The 17,750-nt window shown below is 41.4% G+C and overlaps 1 long non-coding RNA gene across 2 annotated transcripts in view; it reads left to right on the plus strand.

The window, feature by feature from the left end:
* The first annotated feature begins 1,761 nt into the window (after positions 1–1,761).
* The window catches only part of LOC126952636 (uncharacterized), a 34,345-nt gene continuing 18,356 nt past the window's right edge, over positions 1,762–17,750 (plus strand). For both annotated transcript variants that reach the window (XR_007724969.1, XR_007724970.1), the window contains exons 1-2: positions 1,762–1,975; positions 11,108–11,176. This is a non-coding gene — a long non-coding RNA (uncharacterized LOC126952636). The remainder of the gene's footprint in view (positions 1,976–11,107; positions 11,177–17,750) is intronic.

The raw sequence follows: 17,750 nt of genomic DNA on the forward strand, positions 1-17,750 counted from the left end.
AAAGTATAAGGTGTTTGGATAGTAAAGGAGGCCAGGGCCTTTGCAAGTGCTGAGTGCTTGGATGGGTTTGGTGCCTCAAGCCTCTCTCCTCCCTTTCCTGGGAGCTGCCCATGATGTGCTGCTCTTGAATTGTTCTTCTGGCATGGAGAACAGCTGCAAAGGTTTGGATACCCACCTTGCAGAGCCATTTTTTAACTTAAAGCAACATATCACCAATCCCAGTGATTTTTCTTTAAGCTTTATTTCTAACTGCAGTACAAAGATTTATTTTTCTAAAAAAAAAAAAAAAAGAAAAGAAAAAAAGAAAAAGAATTATTATGTCAGCAAACAAATGGGCTGAGGGTTGAGGTGAGCATTCTGAAATGACACAGTATAACCAGTGCAGCTATTCTGGTGATTCCAGAGGGAAACTAAGCCCAGTTTGGTCTATATCAGGGTAGTATCTCATGGCCTTAGACTGAAGGTGCCCACTCTTCAGGACCTTAGTTAGCCTTGCTATAAATGATTGGGAAGGATATGGTGCTAGCCCTCCGAAGATCTGGAAGGGACTCCATTCTGTCCCATGATATTATTACCCTTTCTCTGTTTCTTCTCCAGTTGTCAGTGACATGAATCTTTGCTCCCTTCTTCGTGGAATATTTCTGATCTAATAGCCCCTACATTTCAAAAGATGGATATAAACATCACATGAGTATTACAGGAAAGCTGGATAGCTCTGCAGTGAGTGAAATATGGAAAGGCCTTTCCCACCAAGCAATAGGCCAAATTGTAACTAAGATGTATTTGAAATAGAATGGTTCATAGATCAGAGATGATGCTGCCTTTTTTAAAGCGTGAAAATGTTCCTTCTGCAGGATAAGACTCAAAAGAGGAACATGAATAATTTGATATTTATTTATTATGTTATGATCTGCTTTCATAATTACATATATGAATAGTGTGTGTGTGTATATATATATGTATAGATGATACAGCAATATGATTCTTTAAAAGACTACATATTTAATATGTTTTCACTCTTAGCTCAGAGCAAAGCTGGTTTGTTCCTGCAGACAAATCATCCCCAGCTCTGGAGTTCTATAGAGTTGACTTTAAATAGTCACTTGGTCTCAGATTTTGCTGGATTTCCAGTGTGATAGATGAAAGGATGTTGCACTTGTTACTCAACTACATCTCCTCTTTTCCATTTCAGGCCATACATTTCCATTAATTAATGCACACTGTCGTTAGCTCAGTCTTCCCTCTTCTTTAATCATTTCAGCACCTGATTCACAATTTTACTTCCCACACCACCTCGGACAACATCCTTGTACTGGTCAAGTTTTAGTTTTCTGGCACCTTACCATTTAACACGTAACACCCTGTGTTTGTAAATATATTTTTATCTCCCTGCACATCGAAGTACAACTTGGCATTTCCCATACAGAAACCATAATGACACAGTGCAAATAACTCAAGCTTCACAAATATTTGCTCTGACCCAATGTGTGGCAGGGCAATTTTAATCCTAGATTCACCATCCTTACCATTCCCATCACCTTTAATCCTCTCTAGAGTCCAGCATCTACCAAAGCTGTGCTAGTGAAATGTAATCAGGCTGAGAAGAAAATGCACTTTTATTTTAGGAAAATTCATGAGAAATTGGCAGGAAGTTAACCTGAGTGCGACACGTCTGCTCAGCCCTTTGTCTCTCCCACAGAGGCCAGGTCACTATGAGGGTTCCGCTGTTCTTGCCAGCCTTCAAGCAATCAACGGCTCTTGTCCAGCAGTGGCTCAAACTCCTGGCCATTCACCCCAGGGACAGAAGCCAGTGGAGGAAGCAGTGATTGTTATTTACTTTTCTTGGCAGGTGGTGACCAGATGGGTATAAATGGGCTGTGGAAAAAGAGAATTCATGGCCAAAAATGGTGGTGCTCTCTGTCCAAAAACTAAGGCCCTATGACCGTGAATGAAGCTGGAGGGCAGGTAGGAACAGGTAATGGAAGTTATTTCCAAATCTCTGTTCCCTTTTAGACTTTGAATGTTTTGAGTGTTTCATTAAATAGTGTTACAAGTCCACTAAGATTCCACATAAACGTTTAGCCAGCCAACAGTGAAGTCTGTACCTCCCAAGGCAAGTGATGAATGTTGAGATTATAATTGTGAATGGTACAATCTCAAGGTCTAGATGAAGTACAACGTTGAACAGAAAAGGACTGAAAAAGCAAAAGAAGACATTTCCAGAAGAAGGTGCCAAAAGTAGGGCTCCAGGCCAATTTGTTGAAGGCCAATTTGTTAAAATTAACTTGATGAATGACCAATTTACTGACTCATTGAGGGTTTTTGCTTATGTTTTAGTTTAATTCTTACCCCTGCTTCTGAACATGACCCTGCCCCTGTAACAAAATAGTCGGGGCCAACTTCAGAGACAAGGACAGGGAAAGTATAGGGTGAAGATGAAAAGAAAACCTTCTAAATACCCTTACCATTTCACAAATTAGAAATTTGACAAATTGTTTTTCAGTCAATTGACTTGCTTCCCCAAAGCACAGCTATCTTCTAATTGTCCCTGATTTCTAGCACAGGTTCCTGCTGCTTTCACATGCAGTTAAAATAAAGAGGGATGACATTCCCAAGAGCACACACATATGCACACCACAAGGTGACATGTGCGCACCTGTATCCACAACCCCCTTCCTGGGTTTCTGTCCAAGGTAAAGAAAGCCTTCTCAAAAGTCATCCCCTTCCTTCATGCTACAATCTTGCCTTATGTTAGGCTACCTTGGGAAAAAAATATCACCAGAATTCTGGTGCTCAGACTTTCAGAGCATGGTAGGTCTTTTAGTCATCATAATTGAGTAATCAAATTGAAGACTAATCCAACTTGGATCTCCTCTCTAATTTTCTTGGTTGTAAGTCTATTCAGGCTGCTATTAAAAAAACAAAAGCAAAAACAAAAAAAGCATACATTGGGTGGCTTATAAACAACAGAAAGTTATTTCTCACGGATCTGGAGGCTGGGAAGTTTAAAATGAAGGTGCTGGCAGAATTGATGTCAGGTGAGGGCTCACTTCCTGGTTCATAGACAGCTGTCTTCTCACTGTGTCCTCAGCCAGTAGCTGGCAAGGGAGCACTGGGGGGCCTCTTTTAGAAGGCACTAATCCCATGCATGGGGGCTCCACTCTTGTGATCTAATTACTTCCCAGCCTTACCTCCTGATACCATCACATTGGAGATTAGATTTCAGCGTATGGATTTTCGGAGAACACAAACAGTCCATTGCAGGATGGGAGTGCCTATAAAATCATCGGTCTATGCAAGGGACATTGTTTTATCAAGTCTTAAATATTTTCAATGCTACACTCTGCTGCTACAGTTCCCTGGTTTCTTTAGCTGTTACTTGTATTCTTTGTTGCTTGTATCAAAATTGGAGACCTTTGAAAAGATCCTTAAAGGAGTCTGAAAAATTCAAGAGAAAAAGACACAGGAATACAAATTAGAACAACAGTAAAATACTATTTGCAACCTATAACATTGTCAAAGCACATGAAAAGGAACTCTATTGGTATTGGCTCCTAACCATTGGTGAAAACGCAAATTGGCTCAGTGCTTCTGGAAGAACATTTGCAAATACATGCTGAGTAGCTTTAAATATCTATTGATCTTCAATTTTTCTTCTAGGGATTTTTCCCAAGGAAATAGAAATGTATGTAAAAGTTATCCTAGTGATGTTTACAATAGAAAAATAGAAAAAAAAGTGAAAATAGCTTTAATATCCATCCTTATTAAATTAACTGAATATATTTTGTTACATTTATGTGACATATAATAAATACCATGCAAATATTTAAAATTATCAAAATATTTTAAGAAAACAATAGATTGTTAATCTATGTATAATACTATAACACTTTCTAGTATAGCATATAGCATGTTAGAAAAAGATCCTTACTTGATATACTAAATTAAATGATAATTATTGCTTGGCTTAGAGATTGTAAATGTTTATGCTTTTTCTTCTAGATCTATATTTTCCAGATTTTTGAGTAAATATGTCTTCAGTGAAGGGAGCCTCGTTTTGAATTCTTATAATTCTTTTAAAAATAATTTCATAATTTTTCTTGTATAATTTTGTTATACAAAATTAAGAAAGCAAAGGCATTTAAAAAGCAGCCTTATTTTCCTACCAGAAAGAATCCCATTGTACCTTTTCTCTCCCTGTTAAGCACACATCTTCTCTAGAATACAGAAATATTCTAGAGATCACTGATGCATTTGAGGGAAATTGAAAACAAAACAAAACACAACAAACAGAAGCCTTAAACAGTAAAATAACAGCAAGCTGAAACTGATTTAAGACAATCAAATAACATCGTTTCCTGTTCATTCTCTAAACACACGCTTTCTCTCGCTTTGATAGGGACAATGAATCTGGGAAAGGATTGGTGTCCTCTCCTCTTCCCTCCTTCCGTCCCTTTCTCCCTGGCTCCCTTTTAAAAGCAAGTTGCACTGAGCACAGCAGGGAGGTCTGATGGGAGGCACTGGTGGGGCTCCCTGCTGCAGGATGAGAGGATGAAACGCACAGCAGGGGAACAGACACAATGAGCATCAAACCCGTAGCACTGGGAAGACATAGAGGGGCTGTTCAGGAAAGGGTGCCTATGATGCCTATTATTATTTAGTCTTAAAAAACAACACCAAAAATCAGGGCAACCCCTTTTGGAAAACAAATAGGAGCACTGAACCAGAGTCACTGGGTTCACAGGCAGCTGCCAGCGCACGCAGCGGCAAGTCAACCAGAAACTCAACTAAGCAGTTTCCAGGATTTCATGGGAAGGATGACGATTCCTGAGAGTCTGTGCTCCCCTTTAGGGAAATGGGCCACTTGGGCCCCAGATGTGCGGGTCTTTTCCGGACTCAGGCCTGCGTCAGCATCCCTGGCCCCGGAGCCTGCGCCCTCATCATTGCATAAGAGTCTGTGCGGCCTCGCAGCTCGCGCGCTTGTCATCGGCGCCCCCTGCTGGACACACAGAGAAATGGCGCCTTCGCAGCCATCTCCTTGCCCCAGGCTGTCTCCACTTTTAGGACGTTATTTTCTCCCTGTGCCACCATGAGAGGGAAATTTTCTACAGAGAAGGAAAAGAAAGGAACCTTACCATCGGAGCACAAAGCATACCCTGGAGCCCCAGCCAATATATGATTTCCATGGAAGGAAGGGCTGATTCTCAGCAGTTTGTTCACACGGGCTCCAGTCGTACACCTGCTGGAGGGAGAGGCCAGGCCTCAGTCTGACCAGGCAGAGAAGGGACCAGATAGGATTTCTCAGTGCGTGGAGGAATGTGAAGGGGCAGGACTTGCAGTCTTCTCATGCTTTTAACTCTACATCCTGTCACAGAAGCAGAAAGACCCGGAGAAGGCTGGGATGTCCTAAATTTCCTTCTTTTCTACTTACTAATTAAACATCCCAGCAAACTGCCTGTCACATCTCTAAAATTGCATCGGCCTCTCTTGAAGTGTAAGCTGTTACCCTCACCTTGCCATACAAATTTTAGAGATATTCAGACCTGCCTCAAAATCTTCTCTGCCCAAGCGTTAGGACTCCTGAGCTGGGGTGGGCAGCAGCCTCACAGTTTCTCAAACCACCATGCATGCTCCCTAGACAAAGGTGGAACCATTCTTGTTCAGCTGAGAGAAAGTTAGTCATGCTACCGTCTTCTCTTTGCTCAGTTTGAGTCAGATGTGCCACATCTCTCGCCTGAGCAGCGGCTAAGTTTGTGGTCAATGGGGATGAGCAGAGATGGAAAGGCTGTCAGTCCTGTGCAGGCCAAGGGATCAGGCCTGTTGGGAGGCTCGCGTAAGAGCAGTCCCTCTGAAGTGTTCAGGAAAGCCATGCCTTTAAACCTCATCTTCTCATGGTTCTCAATCTCAGCTGCACTTTTGAATCACCCAAGGAGCTTTTAAAAATCACGGATGCTGGCTGGGCGTGGTGGCTCACGCTTGTAATCCCAGCACTTTGGGAGGTCGAGGCAAGTGGATCACCTGGGGTCAGGAGTTTGAGACCAGCCTGGCCAATGTGGTGAAACGCTGTCTCTACTAAAAATACAAAAATTAGCCGAGCGTGGTGGCAGGCGCCTGTAATCTCAGTTACTCAGGAGACTGAGGCAAGAGAATCACTTCGACCTGGGAGGCAGAAGTTGCAGTGAGCCAAGATCACACCATTGCACTCCAGCCTGGGGAACAAGAGCGAGCCTTGTCTCAAAAATAAATAAATGAATAAATGAATAAATAAATAAATAAATAAAATTAAATAAAAATCACCGATGCTCAGGCACTGCCCCAGATTCATTCATTTGGAATCTCTGGAGATGGGGCCAGGGCACTGCATCTGTTTTTTTTGTTTTTTTTGTTTTTTTTAAGATTCTCAGATGACTAAAATCGTCAGCCAAGATTGAGAACCACTGCCTGCATCTCTGTCTCCCCAGCTTGTAGGGTGTGACCTTAAACAAAGTAGGAGTTCATTAATGTTCAATGAATGCATGAGTGAGTGAATAGATAAATGAGTGAATGAAGACTGGGAAGGGCAAAAACAGATGAATTATCATTTATGACAAATATGGAAAAAATTGTGATAATTAATTACTAACTAAAAGTGAGCCACATAATAATAGCAGTCACCAAACTAGAGGTGGACCACTCAGTGGATAGGCTGAAGGGGATGGGCTAGTATCTAACATTGATAGGAAAAGACCTCAAAGGGACCTGTGTTTATTGTTGGAATTGGTCTGGTAAAATTCTCCCTTTGGAAGGCAGCAGGACAGGGAGGAGGCAGACAGTGAGGAAGTAGTTGAACTCATGTAACTGACTAAGAAGAGGATGGCAGTGTTGCCTGTGTTTCAGGGAGTCAGGCCCACAGAGGCCCCTGCTGTGCACACAGAGCATATGGAACTCAGAGTGCCCTGGGGTGACCGAGGCAGAGACCAAGTTGCCATGTACTTGGAGAAGGTAGGACACAAACCCACCGAAGAGGCTCAGGAACAAGAATACATATGTGAGAAGTCTAGACAAGTCCAGTCTCTCACCCTAACTAGAAGATGAACTCTTTGAGACCAGAAATAATATCTTTCTCAGACTTTTTCTGAAAAGTTTCTGTTTCTCCAAGTATACGGGAAGGGACTGGCTTCTAAAATAAGTGTAAGCAAGAAGGGAACCAACAGAAAAATTAAGGACAGTGTATTAGTCAGGGTTCTCTAGAGGGACAGGAATAATAGGATAGATGTATATATGAAAGGGAGTTTATTAAGGAGTATTGACTCACATGATCACAAGATGAAGTCCCACAATAGGCCATCTGCAAGCTGAGGAACAAGGAAGCCAGTCCAAGTCCCCAAACCTCAAAAGTAGGGAAGCTGACAGTATAGCCTTCAGTCTGTGGCTGAAGGCCTGAGAGCCCCTGGCAAACCACTGGTATAAGTCCAACAGTCCAAAAGCTGAAGAACCTGGAGTCTGATGTTCGAGGGCAGAAAGCATCCAGCATGGGAGAAAGATGAAGGCCGGAAGACTCAGTAAGTCAAGTCCTTCCATGTTCCTCTGTCTACTTTTATCCTAACTGCCCTGGCAGCTCATTTGACAGTGCCCACCAGATTGAGGGTGGGTCAGCCTCTCCCAGTGCACTGACTCAAATGTTAATTTCCTTTGGCAACACCCTTACAGACACACCCAGGAACTTTGCATCCTTCAGTCCAATCAAGTTGACACTCAAATATTAACCATCACAGACAGAATGCAAATTCAATGAGTTTGCAAATTGGTATAAGATTCATACAGTGAGAGGCGGCAACCATCTGGGCCAGGATATGGCTGAAGCCAAGTGGTTAAGTCATGCCCAGAAGAAAAATCAGTCACAGGGTAGGACTAGGTTGGCTCTCAAGGAATTGTATCTCCAGGGTTTCAGCTCATCAGTTTTCACAAACAACTAATATGGTTTCTTTCTTTATTGTTAGAGTCTCCATATTCAAAATAGAATTAGTAACAGAGTTTCTCTCCAAAGCTGGCACAAAGAAATGTATCTTATTGCCCACTACACAAAGGTTTGCTTTATAATTCTAAAGATTCAAATCTCTCCCTAGCTAATATTTCAAATGCAGCTGGTTTGCTTACTGCTTTGGAGTTGTCAGCTAAAAGCCAAAGTTCTGGGAGAGTTATTTTTCTACCCTGGGGGAGGCAGGAGACTTCTGGTGATACTCACACATGTCCTTTAATTTGCCAAAAATTACTAGCTTGGTTCAGCCTAATTATTACATAATTCCTCCATTGTTATAATACAAATTATGAATGCTCATATGATGCGAAGCATCTTCCTTCCTCTAGCATTGGCCTAACCAGGCCCAAGAGACCCAGGGGATGTTGAAAGCACAGTTAGCTTTCTCCCTACTTCCTGGTTACACATCTTTCCTAACTTGCTGGTTACTTTTTAAAAATTCCTCTTGAATTAGGTCCAGAGTGACAGATGAATCTGGAGAAAGAGTGAAGGGTTAGAGGCTGGTACACATGTCATCCAGTACTGGTGCCCTCTAGCCAGCTAGATGGTCAAAGCTCTCCTATGGGATGTTAGTTGTGAATCTTTGGTGGTCCTTGACCAGCAGCTCCTTGGAAGTGGGAAAGGTGTATTGCCTGTCATCTGGCAGTTGGGTGTGACGCCCAGCTCAGCCATTGGACTCACAGTACTCCACCCATCTCTTAGCAGCTGCTGTGAACTACATGTCTATGTTCCCCCAGAATCATATATGGAAGCCTAAGTCTCCCCAGTATGATGGTATTTGCAGGTAGGGCTTTTGGGAAGGAATTAGGTCATGAAGGTAGAGTCCTCGTGAATGGGATTAGTGCCCTTATAAAAGAGATGGATGAATGAATCACTGAAGAAAATGTGCATGCTCCCTCTCTCTCTCTCTCTCTCTCTCTCTCTCGTATGTTAAGTAAAAGATACAGAAAGAGAAAAACTCTATGGTGTTGTTCATACATTAAATCTAAAAAAGTCAAACTCACAGAAACACAAAGCAGAAGGTGGTTACCAGGAATGCTGGGGGTCTGAAGGAAATGGGAAGATGTCTGTTAATGACTACAAATTTTTTCAGTTATAAGATGAATAAGTTCTAGAGGCCTAATATATACCATGGTGACTATAGTTAAGGTAAAATTGAAATTTTCTAGGAGAATAGATCTTAAGTATTTTCATCACAAATTTTAAAAAGGTAACCAAGAGAGGTGATGGACATGTTAATTCACTTCATTGTGACAATCACTTGGTGATGTGGTTTGGATATGTGTCCCCACCAAACCTCATGTCGAATTGTAGTCCCCAATGTTGGAGGTAGAGCCTGATGGGAGGTAATTGGATCATGGGGGCAGATTCTCATGAATGATTTAGCACCATCCCCTTGGTGCTGTTCTTGTGGTGATGTATTAGTTCGTTCTCATGCTGCTAATAAAGACATTTCAGAGACTGGGTAATTTATAAAGGAAAGAGGTTTAATGGACCCACAGTTCCACATGGCTGGGGAGGTCTCACAATGATGGAAGAAGATGATGAGGGAAGAGCAAAGTCACGTCTTACATGGCAGTAGGCCAGAGAGCTTGTCCTGGGAAACTTTCATTTATAAAACCATCTGATCTTATGAGATTTATTCATCATCATGAGAATAGTATGGGGGAAACTGCCCCCATGATTCAATTAGTCTACCCAGCCCCACTCTTGATATGTGGGGATTATTACAATTCAAGGTGATATTTGAGTGGAGACACAGCCAAACCATATCAGACGTGAATGAGTTGTCATGAGATCTGGTTGTTTAAAAGTGTGCAGCACTTCCCACCCCCATCTCTCTCTTGCTCCTGCTCCTGCCATGTGAGGTGCCTTGCTCCCCCTTTGCCTTCCATCATGACTGGAAGTTTCCTGAGGCTTCCCCAGCAGCAAAAGCCGCCATGCTTCCTGTACAGCCTGCAGAATCATGAGTCAATTAAACTTCTTTTTTTATGTAAATTACCCAGTCTCAGTTATTTCTTTATAGCAATGAGAGAATGGACTAATACACTTGGCAATGTACATGTATATCAAAACATCACGTTGTACACTTTAAATATATACAGTGTTTGCCAATGATAACTCAGTAAAGCTGGAAAAAATAAAATGTGAATGAAGTTAAATGAATAGAGAGGTAAAAGAAGTAGACACAAGAGAGTTTGCCTCCTTGCTGTCCCTCTCTGCTCTCCACTGTGTGAGGATGCAATGAAAAGATGGCCATCTGAAAACCAGAAAGCAGGTCCTCACCAGACGTCTGATCTGCTGGCACCTCTATCATCTTGATTTCTCAGCATCTAGAACTGGGAGAAATAAATTTCTGTGGTTCAAGCCACACAGTCTATGTGGTATTTTGTTATAGCCGCCCAAGCTGACTAAGACAGGGTCATATTGTGGCTCCAGGCATTTCCCATGAGTGAGTCTTTTTTCCAGATTGTGTCAAGTCAACTCCTCATTGTGTTCACACTTCTGAAAATCTCAGTCTTTTTCCCTGTTGAGGTGAGAAGAACCTTGCTCTTTAATGCCTCTCATTCTGCTATGTGGGGCTTGTGCACATGACCTCTCGCCTTTTGACTTTTCAGATATCTCTCACAATTTAGTCCATATGTTCTCCATATACCAGAACATACAGGCCAGACTCTCTCAAGAGTTTCCTTCAAACCCCTCTCACATGGGCTTAAGCAGCGGGGTGGGGGCAAATGCACTAATCCCTTTCCCTGTGTTGTGAGGATTCAGACAACACAAAAACTAACTTCAGATACGTTCTCCAGACCTTTCTACCTTATTTCTCATACAAGTTGCAAATGAGGTCTAGCACCTCACTTTAGAATATCAAGGGTGCTTGGCACCTACTGTAATTTAAAAATATTTCTATAATTCTTTTATACTCCTCCCTTTAAGAAGTAGAGTCTAATTCCCTTAACTTTGAGTATAGACTGATGTTGGTAAATTGCTTTTAGCAAACAGAATATAAAGGAAATTATGTATGAGACTTCTAAAATTAGCTGGTAAAAGGCCTTTTGACTTCTTGGTTTCTCTCTTTTTCTATTTTAGATCATTTGTTCCAGGAGAAGCCAGATGCCATGTCTTGAGGACAGTCAACCGTCTGGGAAGGTTCCTATGGTAAGGAACCAAGGCTCCTGGAAATAGCTTCTGAGTGAGCCACCTTGAGAATGGATTGTCCAGCCCCAGTCAAACTTTCAGAGATGACTGTAGCCCCTGCCAATGTCTTCACCACAACCTCATGAGATCCCAAGCTACAACCACTCAGTTAAGTTATTCCAAAATTCCTGACTCACAGAAATTGAGATACAGGAGAGGTCATAGTTAAGATCTTGATGTTCTATATTCACCCATAATATAGGAGCTTCACCTTTTGAGAAGCACCAGGGAGAGCTAGCTGCCTGTGCCTGGTGGAAGCTGCCCATGCCCCACTGATACCCCACAGTACTTCCTATTCTGCTCAGTACTCCTGCTTCTTTCTGCAAACAACTGTGATTCTCCACCTGGGAGCTTCCTCTGGCCACAGGAGCCTGCTCAACTGAATGGGACACCCCAGCAGTTCTGGTGAGTTACAGCTTCCAGGAGCAGCTTTCCTCCAGCAAAGGAAAGGGTTGGCAGAAAAGTTCTTCAGCTGCCTTTGCTAGTGTGTGGGACAATGTTAAGACATGCTCCACACAGTAATGCAGGGGTCCCAGCAAGATGGAGCCCCAATTGTCCACAGTAGTAACTTGCCAGTAGATGCCTTCATTGACTTTCTTCCCTGCTGTGCCTTTCTTCCCACTCTCCTGCCAGTGCTTCCTGGAATCATCTCCCTCATCAATCATTTGTTCCAAAATTCTGTCTGAGTCTGTTTCTGAGGAAACCCAACCTGAGTCATCATCCCTCTTCCCCCCCCTCACACTTTCTTCACTGGGGGAGGATGGATTGAATTGACTGGCAATTTTTGGAGGAGTTTGCATTGGAGTGCGTGACTCAGCTGAGGTTGGGCTGTGTTTTTTCAGAGAGAAGTACATTCAGATTCAATGTGTATCCTGTCTTCAGGAAGCCCCATGCTCTGCTCATCTTAGCATGATTACTAAGCTACACTCTGCCCTTTCAAGGGGAAGGCCTGAGATTTGCAGTTGGAAAGCTCAGTGGGAGTTGGATGTTTTATGTAACCTGATTGTGGATATAGATCAATCCATGCTTTTCAATTCAGTCCTCTCTCTAATAAACTGCTCTTATGAGCCCCATTTGTCTAATTCTTATCTATTTTCTTAAGTTGTTTTAGCGTTCAGTAAAGAACAGCATTTTTTTAAATTTGTGATCTAAAACTTCAAGTACATGTAAAACATAGGAGGAACAAAAACTCTAATATACAAGCCATTTCAAATGACCTACAGATTCATTGTAGAACCTTATGCCTATCAGCAGGTTTTTGTTTGTAAAAGGAAGACTCAATAATCTTCAGTAAAGGATCATCTTAACTGTCTCAGGTAACCAAGGCCTATAAAAAACTGAAAGGGGAAAATCATTAACATGACAAGAAACAAGTGTGTAAGTCATGCACATTTGCATCTAACGTTGTTAGCATAACTCTGGTTCATAGTTCTGGAATGATGTCAGGATTTTTAGCTTCATGAAATGAAACATTTCTTTTCTTGGTGTGATTTTTTTTTTCCCCGCACAGAGAAAAGTCCTTAGTCACAAGTTTCTGAGTATTTTTTAGTCAAGATGGTGTTTAGCATTTACTTTTTAGCTGCATTAAGCTAAATTCTACTGCACTCCCACACATCCCCACTACCATTTCCTCCCGATCACCAAGTAATTAGAAATGATAGATAAATGGATAAGAAGTTTTTTAAAATAAAAAGAATGTTGCCCACTCAAAATTTATATTTTCTTTGAAAGAAATGGAACAGAAATGCACAGTAGAAACTACAGTGGAATCTGTGGACATATTGGCTTAGAGGAACAGAAGCAAGCATTTGAGTTCTGTGGCATGATGGAGACCAAACATACCCTGCAGAAAGTAGGGAATATAAGCTAAAGTCATTGAGCCAAGTTGGAGGCTAGGGTGGAATTCTTCCTCCTATAAAAGATGCCTTCACCCGACATCAGGCAGAGACAGGAGCCTGCTCACTGTCAAGGGCTATGACTTGTGGAAGCTATAAGGTATGGAGGAAGAATGTGGTACAACCAGTACCTAGGACAAGTCACTTGCCCCCTCTAAGCACAGACCTCTGATCTCTCTGATACAATTTCTGGATAGGAATACTATGCTGACAGGATAAGACCTGGGGCCAGTTAGAAGGAAACTGTAAAACTGTCATGCCACACAGGGAAGAGTGAAGGCAGAAAGAGGGGGAAAGTATTTACATTCAAGGTAAGCCTGCAAACGAAAGTTCTACTGCTATTAAGGAAAAATATTGCTAAGAAAGTCATCCAACAAAATCAACATGGAAACCCAACCATTTATTGTCAATGAGATACAAGTAATAGAACACTCTGAATAATACTAAAACATAATTGTGGGCCAGGCACAGTGGTTCATGCCTGTAATCCCAACACTTTGGGAGGCCGAGGCAGGCAGATCACCTGAGGTCAGGAGTTCAAGATCACCCTGGCCAATCTTGTGAAACCCTGTCTCTACTAAAAATATAAAAATTAGCTGGGCGTGGTGGTGCACGCCTGTAATCCTAGCTACTCAGGAGGTTGAGACAGGAGAATCACTTGAACCTGGGAGGCAGAGGTTGCAGTGAGCCGAGATTGCACCACTGCACTCCAGTCTGGGCAACAGAGCGAGACTCTGTCTCAAGTAATAACAATACTATTAATAATTGTGTTTAATATATAAACATTGTTTTAAGAACTTTACATGTATCATATCATTTGATAAAAGCAATAACACCATAAAGTAGCTACTATTACCTTCATCTCACAAATGGGGATACAGGGCAGAGAAGTTAGGGAACTAACTCTGGGGCTCACAACTTGTCACTGTGAGTGCAGAAATAACATATGCAATAAGATCAAGAAGTTATAAACAAGAACAAGAAAGAATTAAATTAAAATATGAAATTGTGAAATTAATAGAAAGACAATAATAATAATAGGTGCATATAGAAAAGAACTAATTGTAAGTCGTAAATATTTTGAAACGATGGTCAAGAAAATATCCTCAAGGGAGGATAAACTTCAACTAGACATAACTGAAGAACAATTTGGTGAAGTAGTAATGAGTAATTTACTTAGAACTTGGCATGGAAAGATAAATCAAATATATATGAAGCAGATGTTAACAATCACGGTGAATAGAAAAAGGGGCTCCAACGTGTATCTCAGAAATTCAGACACTAGACACTTGAGAGAATGCCTAAGAAATCACTATTTGAAGAGGTATCAGCTGAGAAATTTCCAGAAGCAAACAGAGATCTAATTTCTTAGATTAAAAGCACATACTGAGTGCTGATCAGGATAAACAGAAATGCTCTCTCACACCTATACATATTGGAATGAAACTGCAGAACAAGGATGAAGGTAATATCTTAAAAGCAGCCAGAGATAGAAAAAAATCATGTTATATACAAAACAATCAAGATTAGACTGACATCAGGCGTCTTATCAGCAAAAATGGATGGCAAAAGTCAGTGAAGTAATATCCTCAAAAGGCCATAGGAATTCAACCATCTCCCCAGAGTTCCCTTTGTGGTCAAACTGTCCTTCAAGGGTGATAAAAGGTCTGAGAAAGCCTGCAGCTGTGGACTCTCACTGAAATCATTAGTGAAGGGTGTACTTATTAAATACTAATATAAGAAAAACGTCAGCCCAGAGGAAATGAGTAGAATTCCAGACAATGCAGTGAGCAGGGAAATTATTTAAACAAATCAGGAGAAGCTGAGCTGTATGTATTCATGAGCCTTGCTAGTCTGTTAAAATACTGATATATAACAGTCTTCAATTATACATCCCTGCAGTTTTTTCTGAGAGATGAAAGTCGGTTATTTTGGTTAAAATTTACAATAAAGGACTGTATTAGGAGCAATAGTGACAGAGAAATACAAGTGTGGTTATGCTACTGTTTTTAAGGAAAAAGAGAATAGTTTTATACTAGAGTAGTGCCAATTTGTCCTAGAATGTGAAAGAGCTTAGTGAAGGAAAATCTTGGAAAACAAATTTTACTTGCCTTGTTGTATAATACCTAAGTCAAAAAGAAGTCATAATATAGTTTAAAAATTTGGCAAACTAAAATTTTGGATGAACTAAATCTAATGAAATCTCTGCGTATCAGCATTCCTACAACATACGTCTAAGTGAAAAAAATGATTTTGTAGGATATATAATAAGGACACCATATATATTTAGTTTTAAAACTATGGTAGGGGGGGATTGAAAAATAAATAAATAAAACTATGGTAAACATGGGTAAAGCTCATATAATCATCACTTAACTCAAAAATATATTAATACCATCATCTCTAATTTCTACTCTTATTCCCTGAGAAACTCTAATTCCTAAATGTAACTACTATTCTAATTTCTAACACTATGGTTTTGTTTTCAAATTTTATATTAATGAAATCATCCAATATGCATTCTGTAGTGTCTTCATTTTGTTCAGCATTAAATTCATGATATTAATGTTTTTGGTTTGGATTCAATTATCCTCGGAAGAAAGTGCTATCTAACTATCTGTCTGTCTGTCGATCAATCAACTGTTTATTTTGAAGTCACATTTTATTAAATTAGCCAGGATACATGAAGCCTATCTTAATAACAAAGGTTAATAAAACACCTGGAAGATCTCAGTGAATAAACACAAGTTGTTTATTTCCCATTTATACAAAATCCTTGTAGGTCAGCTGAATCTTCATAGTTATTGGCCTCCAAATGTGATTTGGAGATCCACACTGCTTGGATCTCACAGTTCTGACATTTCAATATGTGGCCTCCACATTTGCTCCCAATGGAGAAGCAAAGTGATATGGTTTGGCTGTGTCACCAAACCATATCATCTTGAATTGTAGTTCTCATAATCCCCACGTGTTGTGGGAGGGGATAATTGAACCAGTGGAGATAATTGAATCATAGGGGAGGTTTCCCTCATGTTGTTTTCATGATGGTGAGTTAGTTCTCATGAAATTTGATGGTTTCATAAGGAGCTTCCCTGTTCCCTGGGCACTTATTCTTCTCCTTTCTGCTGCCATGTGAAGAAGGACATGTTTGCTTTCCCTTCCACCATGATTGTAACTTTCTGGAGGCCTCCTAGCCATGCTGAATTGTGAGAGGTTTGAATCTCTTTCCTTTATAAATTACCCTGTCTTGCATATGTCTGTATTAGCAGCATGAGAATGGACAAATATAGTAAATTGGCACCAGTATAGTGGGGTGCGGCTGTAAAGGTACCCTAAAATATGGAGGTGATTTGGGAACTGGGTAACAGGCAGAGGTTGGAACAGTTCGGAGGGCTCAGAGGAAGATAGGAAAATGTAGCAAAGTTTGGAACTTCTTAGAGACTTGTTGAATGACTGACCAAAATGCTGATAGTCGTATGGACAATAAAGTCCAGGCTGAAGTGGTCTCGGATGGAGATGAGGAACTTGTTGAAAACTGAAGTAAAGGTGACTCTTGTTATGCTTTAGCAAAGAGACTGACGGCATTTTGCTTCTGCCCTAGAAATCTATGGAACTTTGAACTGAGAGAGATGATTTAGGGTATCTGGCAGAAGAAATTTCTAAGCAGCAAGGCATTTAAGAGGAAGCAGAGGATAAAAGTTTGAAAAATTTGCAGGCTGACAATGCAGTAGTAAAGAAAAACCCATTTTCTGAGGAGAAATTCAAGCCAGCAGCAGAAATTTGCATAAGTAACATGAAGCCAAATGCTAATTGCCAGGACAATGGGGAAAATGTCTCCAGGGCATGCCAGAGACCTTCATGGCAGCCCCTTCATTTACAGGCCAAAAGTCCTAGGAGGGAAAAATGGTTTCCTGGGTCAGGCCCAGGGCCCCCCTGCTATGTGCAGCCTGGGGACTTGGTGCCCTGCATCCCAGACGCTCCAGATGTGGCTAAAATTGGACAAAGTACAGCTTGTGATGTGGCTTCAGAGGGTGCAGCCCCCAAGCCTTGGTGGCTTACATGTGATGTTGGGCCTGTGGCTGCACAGAAGTCAAGAATTAAGGTTTGGAAGCCTCCACCTAGATTTCTGAGGGTGTATGGAAACACCTGCATGTCTAGGTAGACATGTGCTGCAGGGGTTGGAGTCCCCACACAGAGTCCCCACTGGGGTACTGCCTGGTAGAGCTGTGAGAAGAGGGTCACTGTCTTCCAGACCCCAGAATGGTAGATCAATTGACAGCTTACACTGTGCACCTAGAAAAGCCATAGACACTCAATGCCAGGTTGAAAAGGAAGCCAGGATGAGGGGCCATACCCTATAAAACCACAGAAGTGGAGCGGCCCATGGCTGTGGGAGCCCACCTCTTGCATCAGTGTGCCCTGGATGTAAGACACAGAGTTAAAGGAAATCATTTTGGAACCTCAAGGTTTAATGACTGCCCTATTGGATTTCAGACTTGCATGGGGCCTGTAGCCCCTTTGTTTTGGCCAATTTCTCCCATTTGGAATTTTGGTATTTACCCAATGCCTGTACCTTCACTGTAACTAGGAAGTAACTATCTTGCTTTTGATTTTACAGGCTCATAGGCGGAAGGGACTTG

This window comes from Macaca thibetana, chromosome 4, assembly GCF_024542745.1.
Source record: "Macaca thibetana thibetana isolate TM-01 chromosome 4, ASM2454274v1, whole genome shotgun sequence".
NCBI lineage: Eukaryota > Metazoa > Chordata > Mammalia > Primates > Cercopithecidae > Macaca > Macaca thibetana.